Consider the following 13,881-nt stretch of genomic DNA (forward strand, 5'->3'; position numbering starts at 1 on the left):
AGAGTACAGTTACCCCTTGGTTTCTGCTGAAGATTGGTTTCAGGACCCCCACCCCAGCACCCCCAAATCCAAGGATGCTCAGGTCTCTTGCATAAAATGGTATAGCATTTGCATATAACCTCTGCATATTCCTCCTGTCGTATACTTTAAATCATCTCTATATTGCCTATAACACCCAATACAATGTAATTTATGTAAATAGTTGTACATAAGTGTAAATGATATGTAAATAGCTTCCAACACGCAGCAAATTTAAGTGCTGCTTTTTGGAACTTTTGGGAATTCTTCTCCCAAATATTAAAAAAAAAAAAATCTGGAGTTCCCATCATGGCTCAGCTGCTAACAAATTTGACTAGCATCCATGAGGATGCAGGTTCAATCCCTGACCTTGCTCAGTGGGTTAAGGATCGGGCATGGCCATGAGCTGTGGTGTAGGTCGCAGACACAACTCAGATCCTGCATTGCTGTGGCTGTGGCGTAGGCTAGCAGCTGCAGCTCAGATTGGACCCCTAGCCTGGGAATCACTATAGGCCATGGGTGCGGCCCTAAAAAGCAACATAAATAAATAAATAAATAAAATTTTAAAAGCTCTTTTATTGATGTATAGTTGGTTTACAATATGTTGATGTTTGCTGTGCAGCAAAGAGATTCAGTTATACCTCCTCTTTTTTTAAAAAAGCATTTTTTCTAAAAAAAATTCTTTTCCTTATGGTTTATCATAGACATTGAATCTAATTTCCTGTGCTGTACAGTAGGACCTTGAGTATAATAGTTTACGTCCGCTAACCCCAAATTCCCACTCCATTGCTCTCCCATTTCTCTCCCCCTTGGCAACCATAATTCTGCTCTCCTAGTCCGTGAGTCTGTTTCTGTTTCATAGATAGGCCCATTTGTGTCATATTTTAGATTCCACATATGTGATATCATATGGTATTCATCTTTCTCTTTCTGACTTACTTCACTTTATGCTAATCTCTGGCTGCATCCATATGGCTATGAGTGGCATTATTTTGTTCATTTTTATGGCTGAGGAGTAGCCCATGGTATACATGCACCACATCTTCTTGATCCATCTGTCCACGGCCATTTAGGTTGTTGCCATGTCTTGGCTATTGTAACTAGTGCTGCTGTGAGCATAAGGACACATGCATCTTTTTGAATTATAGTTTTGTCCAGATATATGCTAGGAGAGCGATGGCTAGATCATATGGCAATTTTATTTTTAGTGTTTTTTCCCCATTTTTGCCCTCCCACCCCCCACCCCACCCCCACCGTGGCACATGGAATTCCTGGGCTAGAGGTCAGAGCTGAGCCTCAGTTGTGACCTATGCCGCAGCTGTGGCATTGCTGGATCCTTTAAATCACTGTGCCAGTCTAGGGATGGAACCTGCGTCCTGACACTGCAGAGATGCCACTGATCCCATTGAGCCACAGCAGGAACTCCTATTTTTACTTTTTAAAAGAACTTCCATACTGTTTTCCATAGGGACTGTACCAATTTACATTCCCACCAAAAGCGTAGGAGAGTTCCCTTTTCTCCACACCCTCTCTAGCATTTGTTTGTAGACTTTTTAATGATGGCCATGCTGACTGGTGGGAGGTAGCAATTCACTGTAGTTTTGATTTGCATTTCTTTAATAATTAGCAATATTGAACATTTTTTTTCATGTGCCTATTGGCCATTTGTATTTCTTCTTTGGAGAAATGTCTGTTTAGGTCTTTTGTCCATTTTTCAATTGCATTGTTTGTTTTTTAGTTATTGAGTTGTGTGAGCTGTTGGTATGTTTTGGAAATTAAGCTCTTGTCAGTCACATCATTTGCCAATATTTTTTCTCATTCTGTAGGTTGTCTTTTCATTTTGTTCATGGTATCCTTTGCTGTACAAAACTTGTAAGTTTGATTAGGTCCCACTTGTTTATTTCTGTTTTTATTTCTGTTGCCTTGGAAGACTGACCTAAGAAAACATTGGTATGATTTGTCAGAGAATGTTTTTTGCCTGTGACCTCTTCTAGGAGTTTTATGATGTCATATTTTATGTTTAAGTCTTTAAGCAATTTTGAGTTTATTTTTGTGTATGATAATTTACATGCAGCTGTCCAGTTTTCCCAACACCACTTGCTGGAGAAACTGTCTTTTTCCCATTGTATATTCTTGCCTTCTTTGTTAAAGAGTAATTGATCATAGGTGTGTGGGTTTATTTCTGAGTTTTCTATTCTGTTCCATTGTTTCTGTGCCAGTACCATGCTGTTTTCATTCCTGTAGCTTTGCAGCATTGTCTGAAGTCTGGGAGGGTTATGCCTCCTGCTTTGTTCTTTTCCTTCAGGATTGCATGGCAATTCTGGGTCTTTCATGGTTTCATATAAATTTTAGGATTATTTGTTCTAGTTCTGTGAAAAATGTCATGAATAATTTGATAGGGATCACATTAAATCTGTAGCTAGCTTTGGGTAATATGGCCACTTAACACATTAATTCTTCTAATCCTGGAGTTCCTGTCGTGGTACGGTGGAAATGAATCCGACTAGGAACTATGAGGTTGCAGGTTCGATCCCTGGCCTTGCCCAGTGGGTTAAGGATCTGGCGTTGCCGTAAGCTGTGGTGTAGGCTGCAGACGCAGCTCAAATCCCGCATTGCTGTGGCTATGGCGTAGGCTGGCAGCAACAGCTCTGATTAGACCCCTAGGCTGGGAACCTCCATATGCCATGAGAGTGGCCCTAGAAAAGGCAAAAAGACAAAAAAAAAAAAATTCTTCCAATCCAAGAGCATAGGATATCTTTCCATTTATTTAAATCACTTTCAATTCCATTATTAATGTTTTATAGTTCTCAGTGTATACGTTTTTTGCTTTCTTGGTCAGGTTTATTCCTAAGTATTTTATTTTGAGAGGTGTGATTTTAAAAGACATCTTTTTTTTTTTAACATTACCTTTCTGATATTTCATTGTTAATGTGAAGAAATGCAACCCATTTCTGTATGCTAATCTTGTGTCCTGTCAAACACTTTTTATATGAGCTTGATTAAATCCATGGGTGTGGAACCTGCAGATACAGAGGTCCAATTGTAGAAGAGAAAGCCCGGTGCCTGGAATAGGGTTTGGCTGGGAGTGGAGAGCCCTGCCCCAGGGGCCATGGGAAAGACAGATGGGGCTTCAAGATCAGGCATCCAGACACTGCCCCCTCCTCTTCCTGTCCATCCGGCAACAGAGTTATCCTATTAGGAAAAAGCACGGGCTCATTTAAAGAGGGTTTCAATAAGGCTATGGCAGGTGAATTTCCATAATGTCAAATTGCAGAAGGGCATTGTAAATTGGTGAGAGAGAATTTGGTCTGGGAGTTGGGGGCCTGGCTTCTGGTCATGTCTGAGTCTTTGAGAGCTCAGCCAGAGTACCAAACCTCTCTGGGTCTCCATCAGCTCACTGAGAATACAGAAGTTGGATTGGATGAAGTATTAGTTATCTAAGATGACACTAATCAACCCACGCCTTAGTGGCATACAGCAAACTTATTGCTTCACAGATTCTGTGGGGTCAGGAATCCAGGCCAAGTCCTCTGACGTGGCTGCAGTTAAGGTGTCAGTTGGGGCTGCAGTCATCTCCAGGTTCAACACAGAGATGGTCTGCTTTCTAGCTCACCCAGGATGTTGTTGGCATTCAGACCCTCTCTGAATTCTAGAATAAGAGTCTCAGTTGGAATGGAACCTCGGTTCCTCACTGACCATTGGCTGGAGACCTCCCTTAGTCTTTTGCTACACGGGTCTTCCCATTGGGCAGCTCATAACATGGCAACTGGCTTTCCTTAGTGTGAGCAAGAAAGAACAAGCAAAATGAAAGTCAGAGCCTTTGTGACCTCCTGTCACTTTTGCCATGTGCTGTCCCATGGAATTGACTCACATTGAATCCAGCCCCACACCCAAGGGAGGGGAGTACACAAGGGGCTGAATCCTGAGAGGCAGGACTTGTTGGGAATGATTTTAGAGGCTGCCTACCACACATTCTCCAAAACCCCTCCCGGTACTCAGATTCTGTGAATAACCCCTCTCGCTCCCCCAGAAAAGGGCTACACATTCTGTTTATAACCCCAACTTCCAAGACTCTCAGCCAAGTGCCTACATGGACTCTGACATATTCTTTAACTGGAGTTAAACATGAAAAATATATTCAACAGGAAAAATCATCTCTCCAATAGAGTTAGACTGTGAAAAGAAAACATTTGAGTTTTCTCAGTTTTGGTGGCATCTACCTTCATTGGACTCTGCTGGTAGACCAGATGTCTTTTTAGAGTAGAAGGGAAAATACGTCTTTGTTTAGAGCACTTCAGAACCAAATGCACTGTAGCCAGCCCCCCCAGAGGACCTAGGTTGGTTTGAAATAAGTTCTTGCAGTGCTAGGAGGAGTGTCACAATTCAAAAGCCACTCCTGAGTCTGGCTTTCTTTGCAAAACAATTGAAGTCATGGATTATCCACAGAGCCTCTGGAAGATGTTCACATTTCCTCTGGAATGATGTGCCTTTCTTCAGAAGTCTGAAGCCTGTACCTTTGGTACATTGGCCTGGGTCAAATCTGGAGAATGAGCTAATGTCTCTAAAGCCTGAGGATTGTTGGGTTGATTTGAATTAAATGGGATAAACCTTTCCTTGCAGAAAATGGAAATTAATGTTTCTGTCTTTATCCACTACATAAGCACTTTGTAAAGCAGATTTTTAACAAGAATCTGTTTTAATCCATCAGAAGTCTATATTTCTTGTGCTAATAATCATTTTAAAATTGTGGTCATCACGAACCCTTCATTTTTCAGTGACCAAGCACTCTTTCAGCTTAGAAAGTTGCTCTATCAGCATGTACATACCCATTAACTCTTTTGGAATCTGCAGTAAAACTGAGCCTCTGTAGCTTCTCACCTCTGAACCAAAAGGCTCAGATCTTTATTTTTACTTGCAATTTCTTTTTTTATTTTACTGGACTATAGTTGCTTTCCAATGTTGTATGAGTTTCAGGTGTACCAAAGTGAATCTGTTATACATACACATATATCCATTCTTCTTCAGATTCTTTTCCCATAAAAGAATATTCTTTTATTACAGAACATTGAGTAGAGTTCCCTGTACCAGAGAGTAGGTCCTTCTTGGTGCAATTTCTGATTTTGAGGATTCTTCAGCAATGCATTTTGAATTGGGGAAACCTTAACTGATCCCTTTCAATTTTCTTTGCATCATACTTAAGAATCTAAGACTTAGAGATACTTCGATTTGTAGTTATCAAAACTTTTTCCTACAGTTACTTACTAGGTTTTCAAACCTGGTTAAAAAAAAAAAAAGAGGGATTTGGATCTTTCCTGGGAGGCATTGTGGCATAAAGAAAATACACGGGAGTTCCCGTCGTGGCTCAATGGTTAATGAACCCAACTAGCATCCGTGAGGACGAAGGTTCGATCCCTGGCCTCTCTCAGTGGGTTAAGGATCCGGCATTGCCATGAGCTGTGGTGTAGGTGGCAGACATAGCTCAGATCCTGAGTTGCTGTGGCTGTGGCTGTGGCTGGCAGCTATAGCTCCGATTCGACCCCTAGTCTGGGAACTTTCATATGCCGCTAGGGCAGCCCTAAAAAAAGACAAAAGACAAAAAAAAAAAAAAAAAAAGAAAGAAAGAAAAAAGAAAAAAGAAAAGAAAGTACATGGACTTTGATACTAGATGAGCTGGATTAGGATCCCAAATCCACCACTTACGAGCCCTCAGACTTCTGTCAAGTTACTTCACCTTGCAGTGACTCGTAGAATTCTCATCTGTAACATGGGACCACAGATGCCTACCTCACAGAATTGTTTTAAGAATTAAATTACGTAGATGTATCTATTTAGCCCCATGCATAGAGCCAGTTGCTCAGTAACTGTTGGTTTTCTTTAATACTTTCGGAGAAACAGGGAGATCCTGAGAGCATCTCCATACGGTCAGCCAAATAGAGATGAGAAGGGAAAGAAGTCCCTGAGTCTGGATCATCAGCCTTCACTGTCGTCACATCAGGTGCCCCGTTAGCTAAGTTATCACCAAAATATCCTGCTCCACCATTCTGAGAAGTTTGACAAATTGAGCTTCAAGTGCCACAACAGAGATGTATTGCCTATGCTATTCTTGTGCCCTCAGATGAGGGCAGATTTGCTCTCAGTTGGTTCAGGTAAAAGGAACATCGTATATAATATATGCAGAAACGCTGCCATACCCACTTTTTGATCTTATGTTTTCTGGGGTCTCCTGGTTTAGCCTCTGCATCTGAGTGAATGAAAATTGAGCACAGATAAAGGAGGGCCATGGGTTCTCTGTGGAGCCCCACAGCACCCCCCCCCCAATATACAGCTCCCTTATTCATCTATGAAGGTGATCCACAGAATCAGCTGCATGTTTGGAAGTTTCCCCTTTGCCTGGCAAGTAGCCCAGGGTTGGCTCAAGCTGTCCAGAGTCACTTTGCAGTGTAAGCAGCCACTGCACATGCTCCACACCCCGAAGTCTGGCTATAAGGGTAGGGGACTGAAGAAAGGCAAAGAGAAGTCGCCAGGATCCCAGGTCAGGAGCAGGAGGAGGGGAAGCTGAGAAGTCAGGGAGATACCTGGTCCAGGGCCTGGGGTCTGGAGTGGGGGGTTGCCCTGTCCTATTTCACTGGATGTGAGGGAGTGATACAGAGTGCACTGGCCCAGCGGTATCTTTTGGCCCCTGGAGGAGAATTACAAAGGCCTTTGCCAGCTATAAAAAGTAAAGGAACTAAATGTTGACTATTCAACGAAATTAAGAAAGACAAAGATCAAAAGTATAAAGAGGCTGGTTTTGAAATCTGTGATTTTGTGGCGTTCCCTTCGTGGCTCAGAGGCTAACGAACATGATTAGGATCCATGAGGTTGCAGGTTCGATCCCTGGCCTCACTCAGTGGATTAAAGATCTTGCATTGCTCTGGCTGTGGTGTAGGCTCTGATTTGACCCCTCGCCTGGGAACTTCCATATGCCGCCACAGGTGTGGCCCTAAAAAACAAAAAGCAAAAAAATCAGTGAGTTTATTTCCGTTTTTTTTTTTTTTTTGTTTGTTTGTTTTTTTTCCTTTTGTATGGCTGCACCCACGGTATATGGAAGTTCCCAGGTGAGGGGTCAAATCGGAGCTGCAGGAGCTCCCGTCGTGGCTCAGTGGTTAACGAATCCGACTGGGAACCATGAGGTTGCGGGTTCAATCCCTGGCCTTACTCAGTGGGTTGAGGATCTGGGTTGCCGTGAGCTGTGGTGTAGGTCACAGACACAGCTCGAATCCCACATTGCTGTGGCTCTGGCGTAGGCCGGCAGCTGCAGCTCTGATTCGACCCCTAGCCTGGGAACCTCCATGTGCCATGGGAGTGGCCTTATAAAAGGCAAAAAGACAAAAAAAAAAAAAAAAAAATCGGAGCTGCAGCTGCTGGCCGAGACCACATCCACAGCAGTGCCAGGCCTGAGCTGTATCTGCAACCTACACTGCAGCTTGCGGTAATGCTGGATCCTTAACCCACTGACCGAGGCCAGGGATCAAACCTGCTGCGTCCTCATGGATACTAGACAGATTTGTTTCTCCTAAGCCACGATGGGAACTCCTGTGTCTGTGTGGGCACACACACACCTGCGAGCACACACACACACACCTGCTGCCCCCACCTCCACCCCCATCCCCAGACCCTTTGGTTGGTGGGGTTGGCAGCAGAACCCTAATCCAGAGGCCAGGCTGAACCACTCTAGAGAGCCAAAAAGTCACAGCCAAGAAGCATTTGCACAGCACTCGTCTGTGCAAAGCACAGAGCCCTGCAGCACGTTTTCAGTTTCAGAGCTAATTCTGACTCTTCTAATGCAAACTACCTCCTCACCTGCCTTCGAGGGTGTCATTGCTACAGTGCACTTTCTTGAAAAGTCCCTCTCCTGCGAGCTTCCTTCTAGCCTACCCCTCCCTGTCTTTCCCTTTCCCCTGGCAACAGAAGACATCTTCTGTTCCCTTGGAGCCCACTGGCATGGCACGCGGCCCCTCGGGGAAGGCTTCAAAGAAACAGATTCTTGCTTGATCCCTGACCTGCTCGCACAAAGCATCCACGGCAGGAAGGCCCAGTGACCCGGCTGAGTGAGCCCCAGCATCGCCACCCACCGAGCACAGCTGCTCTGCTAATTTTAGAAGACTGAGAAGCCACCTGACATCAAGGCACCAAGATCCACACCACAGCCTATCTCAGGAGCTGATCTGGGGTGGGGGGCCCCCCCCTTGCCTCTCACACCCACAACACCTTGGTGAGCTAGAAAAGTGCCTTTGGAGGAGGCTGCTCTTTTACTCTATGGTAAAAAGAAAAACCCATCCTCCATCAGCTAGCAGACTGCACATTCTTTGCAGCTGGCCCAGCCCCTACCTTTAGACGGGTCTGTCCAGAGGCCTGATTTCCTCCTGGACACCCAGGTCCCACCTCACAACCCACATGGCCGAAGTGGGACTCACCACCTCCCCCCAGACCCTCTCCTCCTGTCTGAGGCATTTCCAGCTTCCCAAGCTGGGACCCTCAGGTCCCCCCGGGGGCTACATTCCCTTCCTCTCCAATCAACTAAATCTTCAAGTTCAAAGTGTTTTATCTCCTAAGCAGCTATTCATAAATTTGTCTCCATTCCCACAGCTTTGTCCTCCATCACGTCCACTTCAGCCCTCACCTGCTCACTGTGACAGTTGCCAGCAGGCTCCCCACCTGCCTTTTCATACTCTAAGTCCAACTACAAGACTTTTTTTTTTTTTTGTCTTTCACCTTTTTTAGGGCCACACCCGTGGCACATGGAGGTTCCCAGGTGAGGGGTCTAATCGGAGCTGTAGCTGCCAGCCTTCGCGAGAGCCACAGCAACACCAGATGCTCAACCCACAGAGCGAGGCCAGGGATCGAACCCACAACCTCATGGCTCCTAGTCAGATTTGTCGCCGCTATGCCACGACGGGCCCTCCAAGACCATTTTTCTAAATCCACGTCTATCTAGCTTAAAATCCGGCAAGGTGTCCTGTCAGATTCTCTATGCTGTCTGCACATTAGAATCACCCGGGCAACTTAAAACAAACAAAAAAAAGCCAGTGCCCACCTTCCACCCCCAGAGATTCTGATTTAATTGACAGGCTAGGAGAAGTATCCATATTTCATTTTGAAATTCCCTACGAAACTCTGCCAGGATGGAGAACCACTGACTTCCAAGGATGGAGTCCAACCTCCTCCTTCCCGTGGCACCCAAGACCTCTCTCGACTGGGCCCCTGGCCCCCTCTCTAGCCAGCCTCACACCTGCCTCTCCATGCCTTCACCTTCCAGCAACCCTGAACGGCTTATGGCTCCCACCACCACACCGTGGCTCATGCCGCTCAGGCCCAAAACACCCTCCCTACTGGTCCAGCATCACCTCCTACAGGAAGCCGGTCCTGGCTACTCACTTGGGCATCTTTCCTCACCCCACAGTGCTCCCTACAACCTTGGATGTATCTCTGTTATTCAACATTCACGTTCTTTTTTTTTTTTTTTTTCTGTCTTTTTGCCTTTTCTAGGGCCGCTCCCGCGGCATATGGAGGTTCCCAGGCGAGGGGTCCCATCAGAGCTATAGCCGCCAGCCTATGCCAGAGCCATAGCAACTCGGGATCTGAGCCCCGTCTGCAACCTACACCACAGCTCACGGCAACACCAGATCCTTAACCCACTGAGAGAGGCCAGGGATCGAACCTGCAACCTCATGGTTCCTAGTTGGATTCATCAACCACTGCGCCACGATGGGAACTCCTGAACATCCACATTCTTTTATGGTGATTTAGGTATCTGTCTTCCTTAAGCAGAAAGGAGAGATTTATTTATATAAGGTAGCTTCATGGAGCCCCAAGCTGCTGGGGGGCAGCTGGGCCTCTCCATCAATGGAGACCCTGGATTGGAAAGCTGCCTGGGATCAAGGAACTCCCTCTCCGTGGGTCTCGGCTTCCCAGCTCAGGAGGAGGGCGCCTTCCAGAGGACCTCAATCTGTTAAGTAAGGAGAAGGCAGTGTGAGCAGACCTGGGGGAGAGGCATTGCGGGTCTAGGTTAGAGTAGCAGGTAGATTCTTACCAGACTTCAAAGAGCACTTTGCTTGTGACAGCTCATCGAACCCTCCCAATATCATCACAATGTAGGTATGGCTGGCTTTCCTTTTACCCACGTTACTGAAGAGAAAAATGGGGTTCAGTTCAGTTATGCAATGTGCCCAGGATCACACAACTAACCAGAAGCCTGGCTTGAATGCAGATCTTCAAATTCTAAAGTCTGTCCTCCATCTCTTGTTCCAGACTTCCCAGCAATGGACAGGTCAAACAAAAACTGCCTTGCTTTATGAGAGAAAGAGAATGCCTAATTCAGGAAGAAATATTTTCATTATTAACTAATGATATGAAAAAATGCTCATGACATGATACCGATTGGTGGAGAAAAGTTGAGTATAAAAGCATATGTGCATTTGGTGCCAATTTTTTAAGTTTAAAAATGAATTGAAAAAAAATACGGAAAAGGAAAACATCAAGTTGGTTTTGGGTAATTCTTAATTTTATCTGGGTAACTCTTATTTTTATCATTCTATCCTTCTGTATCTTCTAAAATTTCTGCAATAGCATTGTATTACCTTTAAGGGAAAACAAGAACTTTTAATTATAACAGTTATATATTCTCATGGTAAAATAGTCAAATTGTATTCTTTTAGAATTTTTCTGTACATGTTGAAGCTAATTTTATTTTTTAAAAACACAGATAAGGGTATACTTATTGCATATACTTGTTTTTCACTTAATATGCCTTGGTCATATTTTTATATCAGGACCCATAGATCTATCTCATTCTTTGGCAGTTGCATGGGATTCCATTGAACTTATTTAATCAATCCTTTTTTAGATATATTTAAGACATTTCCGGATTTTTTGATATTACGAATTATAAATACACTATGTTTACATCCTTATACATAGCACACTCAGATTTAATTGCATATAAGCAATACCTACCTAACATTGGAATTAATAAGGCACGTGTATTTATAATTTTCATTGATATTGGCAAATACCTTCACCTGCACTTCCTATGGGTTAGATTTTTTTCAATAAGTGCCAACTTAATAGGTGTTTGGGTTTTGTTTTGTTTGGTTTTTTTGGTCACACACATGACATGTGTAGTTCCCAGGACCAGGGATCAAACCTGAGACACAGCAGTGACCCAAAGTACAGCAGTAATGATGCCAGATCCTTAATCTCCTGAGCCATCCAGGAACTCCATACTTTTTAAAAAGAATTCTTTTATAGGAATTCCTCAGTAGCCTATCAGTTAAGGATTTGGCATTGTCACTGCTGTGGCTTGGGTCACTGCTGTGGTGCAGGTTTGATCCCTGGCCCAGGAACTTCTGCATGCCTTGGATGTGGCAAAAAAAAAAAAAGAATTGGTCCCTGGCCTTGCTCAGCTGTTAAGGAACCAGTGTTGCTGTGAGCTGTGGTGTAGACCTGCCGCTGCACCTCCGATTTGACCCCTAGGCTGGGAACTTCCATATGCCACAGACGCAGCTCTTAAAGGCCCTTAACGAACAAACAAACAAAAGCTATCATTTATTGTTCATAGTTAGTGTACATCTAGTAATAAAAGCCCATACCCTATTTATCATAGGCCATAAAGTTCATCTTATGACATAAAATTGCTGTGGTTCACAGTATGAGAAAGTAACTAATAGTTTCAACCCTGTGGCTGAATAACCAAAAAGAATGCACCGTGGTTGCAAAGCTTAGTTGAAGACTCACAAAGAGGGGCCTTCTCAGGGCCAGGCCAAGGCCTGACCACAATCCTTAGGACACCTAAATGCAGGGATGAACAGGAGGGGCTAAAAAGTGGTCTGGGTATCAGCTGAGCACCTTCCAAAGACTGCCAGTGATGGACTTCCTGGGACTGATCCCTCCCAAATAATCTGTGTTTCTTTCATAAAGAAGCGCAAGCCTTTTTGAGCTACAGGGTTGGTTTGTTTACTTGCTTGTTCTTTGTTTTTTAGCTTTGAGGTATGAGCCGCATCCAGATATTACTGTATTGCCCACATATCCATTTGGGGGATAGGTTTTAAATCATCATGCGAATGGGAAAAATTTGTAAAATGACTTCATCCTCTCAATAGAGGCCAAGAAAGAAGTCACGTCAAATCAACATTTCTTTGGAAAACTCTAAATATTTTCACAAAGAGGGTTTCTGTATTAAAGTTTCTTAAACCCAAACTACAAGCCAATAGTATAGAAAACGGAGAAGCTCTTCAAAGCAGAATCAGAGCCAGTGTGCCCTCTGCCACCATGGCACTCAGGATGATACAGAAATGCTGACAACAACATTCTAAGAAGGGCAAGAAGCTGAGGCATCGACACGGGAAAGGAATAATTAAAGTCTTTTTGAGAGATGATATGACATACTTATAAATCCCTGGAGTTAAGAGGTGCCAAAGAGCTGTGGAGTCTAAGACAAATGCTCAAAATGTGATGTTATTCTTTATAGCAGTGGGACACATAGAAAAAAGAGATTTCATTCTGTGAGAGTAACAAAAACCATACATTCTTGAGAATTGACTCAACTTGGAATAAAATAAAGTTATCTTTTTGAAAGCAATGTAAAACACCATAATAGGAGAAGGAAAGGGAGACAAAAAGTGGCCAAAGTTCCTTGCTTCTGGTTAAGAAGAGAATCCGGTGAAGATGATACATCTTAAGTTAGTATGTGAATTTCGTGCAAAGTTCCCCAAAGACAATTTATATGGCTTGAAAAATCATGTGAAATTAGTCCCGAAGAAAGAGAATTCAAGAATAACAAAATCTGTTTTAAAATTTATTGAAGGATGCCATTAGATTTTGAAGCATATAACAACTAAATCTTGGAGTTCCCGTTGTGGCAGAGCGGAAACAATCCGACTAGGAACCATGAGGTTGCGGGTTCAACTCCTGGCCTCGCTCAGTGGGTTAAGGATCTGGTGTTGCTGTGCGCTGTGGTGTGGGTCACAGATGCAGCTCGGATCCCAAGCTGCTGTGACTGTGGCGTAAGCCAGAGGCTACAGTTCCAATTAGACCCCTAGCCTGGGAACCTCATATGCCTTGGGTACAGCCCTAAAAAGGAAAAAAAAAAAAAAAAAAAAAGTCAATAATTGAATAAAATAGATATTCCAGAAATAAATTCAGTAGTGTTAGGGACAAAATACATTGGGGGAGGGAAGGGAGTATAAGCAATATAATGATAGAAGAAACATAATTTAAGCAAAATTGTAGGAAAAACAGGAGTAATTATGTATATGTCATACATATGTCATACTTAGAGTGAATTATTGAGAAAGTATCTGGTGTCTTGCCTTTTTTTTTTTTTTTTTGTGGTTTATGGTTTTGTGGAAACTTTTTTTTCTACTATGGACTCATCAGCAGAGACTGAAGGGGATTTTCCCCTCACCCCTCTCAGAGGAGGCAGCCAGCCTTTGTGTTTCTGTATTCCCAGCTCTCAAGGGACACATTTTGTGTTTAGGATCAAGCCTTCCTGTGGGAGCTCCGGTTCCCAGGTGGGTGGAGGCTGGGAGTGGGGGCCCTGAGGTGTCTGGAGTTGGGCAGCAGCTTGATGCCAGGCTGAGGGTGCTTGGTTCTCTGGTTGGAGGTCCCCAAGGAGAGGAGAAGCTGCAGTACCCAGGAAGTCTCGGGACCTGGAGTGGGGGATGGCTGCAGGGATGTTGTCAAGGCCTGTCCGCAAGCCTCTCAGCTGGGGAGCAGCTGCCATGCGGTCCGGCCTGGTGAGGAGAGAGTTCAACTACAGGGCCTGCCAGTGGCCAGAGGTCCGTGCACACTTGGGCAAGGAGCATCTTCTCAGTGACCAAATGG

The 13,881-nt window shown here is 44.2% G+C and overlaps 1 long non-coding RNA gene across 2 annotated transcripts in view; it reads left to right on the forward strand.

The window, feature by feature from the left end:
• The window catches only part of LOC110255517 (uncharacterized), an 82,231-nt gene that overhangs the window by 52,282 nt on the left and 16,068 nt on the right, over nt 1–13,881 (forward strand). Inside the window, exon 7 of one of the 2 annotated variants that reach the window (XR_014816320.1) lies at nt 7,969–10,693. The exons of the other annotated variant lie outside the window; for it this stretch is intronic. This is a non-coding gene — a long non-coding RNA (uncharacterized LOC110255517). Of the gene's footprint in view, nt 1–7,968; nt 10,694–13,881 lie in introns of those variants that run through there. 2 annotated transcript variants of the gene reach the window in all.

The sequence above is a fragment of the Sus scrofa genome, chromosome 9 (assembly GCF_054392235.1).
Source record: "Sus scrofa isolate SSC_HxYL_T2T_F1_AM1 chromosome 9, Sscrofa_HxYL_maternal_Yorkshire_Landrace_v2.0, whole genome shotgun sequence".
NCBI lineage: Eukaryota > Metazoa > Chordata > Mammalia > Artiodactyla > Suidae > Sus > Sus scrofa.